We start from the raw sequence: 2,380 nt of genomic DNA, 5'->3' as shown, positions 1-2,380 counted from the left end.
CTGCCCACCAATGTGTGATGTGCCAGTGAAGGGCTCATGGTGATCCAACTGGTGCCCCAGCACCTCTGAGAATACACCAGCACTGTTGGTAAGAGATGACATTTTGGTTACTAATGAACTAAAGAATTAAAACCAACAATTTAGTTGATGACAGTCAAATAGAGAGCTTATTGTCTGTACTTAATACCCTAGGAAATCAACTCAGCACTCACAGGAGTAAAGGTTAAAACAACCGTGTCCTTTATGATACTGGCCTGGGAAGTTTTTCTCATTTAAAAGCAGTCACTTCTGACCTTTCTCCTTAGCAGAAGGATGACAGAAATTAATAAGTGAGAAACAGGTTGAATAGAAGACAGGACACTTTCCTTCAACAAACAGCAGTTTTATTCCTGGACTAGTGACAAGGTGTATACGATACTATATAGATTTTTTTAACCACAGTTACAGACATGAAAATATATTAAGCAAATACATAATTTAAATAGGAAGACTAATGAAGTTCTTTGTTCAAATTGAGTTGGTTAGAAATACAACATTGTTGTGAGGTACTACAGTATGAAAAAAATAAAATTATCTCCTGCCATTTTAAATAACCAGATTTGCAGAGAAAGAATACATGAAATTAAAAACATAAAAGTGCTCTATTATAGAACATAATAAGTTCAGTTGCTGGATTTATTTACATTATTTATTTAAGCTTCACACAAATCAGAGAACAGTCAGATGAACCTCCATGGACAATAGCGTTATTAGACACTGATGACGTTACATCCAAAATATCAGGCCAGGAGCAATGTCCACTCCAAAAGTGTATGTTGAATATCTATGAGGTGTGCACTAATTTCTACAAGGTAGGAGGAGAGAAAAGACTAAAGACTTAGTCCTTGTCCTTGCAGAATTTATAAGTCCAATGAGTCCCGCTGGAAGGCCAGAGATCAAGAACTCTTCAGATAAGAACATTCGTGCACTTGGTGTCAGAGTGGCTGAGACTAGGAAATTTCACAAAGGCCACTACAGACGCTCCCACTAGCTTGCAGATGAAACTCTGTCCAACTCTACTGTAAACTCCTAAAGCCACAAATTTTTAGCTCCTTTCTTGTTGGGATGCTTATCTATTTACTCGTTTATTAAAATACAGTATCTCAAACATAACACAAAGCTTACTCTTAGGGTGAAGATAGTATTTCTTAAAAGAAATTACTTAAGGCAGAAAACAGCCATAACTAACCTTTCTTGTAAATATTCTAGAAAGGACACATTATATTTGTCTCACATTATTCACAGTTTGGAACAACTTATTTTGGTATCTTATATAAGATCATGTACATTGGCATGGAGGTTATAAAAATAATGTTTGGTAAATCTGTTAATAGATATCTTTTATTTCTATTACATAAGCCTCTATTTTAGGAGCATTCACCAACAATTTCCTTATTTTATGAATGTATCTATATAGACAAACATTAAAAAAATAAGATGCCTTATTTTTATTGTATACATTTATTCCTAGGGAGCCTCCCTACAAGTCAAGAGTATTCTTTTAGTCACAAACATTGCCATTGCTAGTAACATTTTTAGAACAGCACAGGTTTTTGCTGTTATCATGGCTATATCAAATGATACCCTGCATTTTAACTAAAATGGCCAAATATTTTCAAAGGCATCATCCACTATACTAATACAAGGTAGTGTGTTCAGAATTCCAAACTCAGTCAATTAAGTCAAACACCTGGTCAATTTACAAAACTAAATGAATCAATTCAATTGCTTAATCAGCGAAATCATCTGGCCAACATGATCAAAGTGAAACCTCAAAAGGATGATAGGTCCTAATAGAAACATAACATTTTCTAAGGACAGTCTGGACACATGGAAAGCATGCCATTTTCTCTTCCTGATGACATCTGGTTAGATCGCCTTTTCAAATATACCCCCTCCTTTGCATCATTTCACCTGCTTTCAGCAGTCACACAGATTTTCCCTTGAAGTGAAACATTTTTTGGATACTTGTGATTTCCAATCTTGGGTTAAAAATACTCAGAAACTTGGGGCATTTGGGCTGATAGGCCTTTTCGGCTCTGACTTTCTAAGAATGAGGTAGGGTTGAGGGCTTGCTCACAGCTCTGGGAGAGGGGTGTGGGAGATCAACCATTCCTTCTTGCCAATTTGTCTTGATCACTTACTTTCATTTCCTCAAAGAAATGGAACCTGGAAAGTCCTTGAATCGCTACCTCAAACAAGCAGCTTATTACGCATTGTTTTTCCCCAGGTCAAGTGTGGTCTGGCTCATGTGTGTGAACGCAACTCAGGAGCATACCAGGGTTGGGACCCAGGTCCTACCCCTCACTGTCACACAGATCTGGCAGGTTTATGATTCCAG

The sequence above is a fragment of the Hipposideros armiger genome, unplaced genomic scaffold, assembly GCF_001890085.2.
Source record: "Hipposideros armiger isolate ML-2016 unplaced genomic scaffold, ASM189008v1 scaffold_166, whole genome shotgun sequence".
NCBI classification, from domain to species: Eukaryota; Metazoa; Chordata; class Mammalia; order Chiroptera; family Hipposideridae; genus Hipposideros; species Hipposideros armiger.
This window is presented reverse-complemented; position numbering follows the sequence as displayed.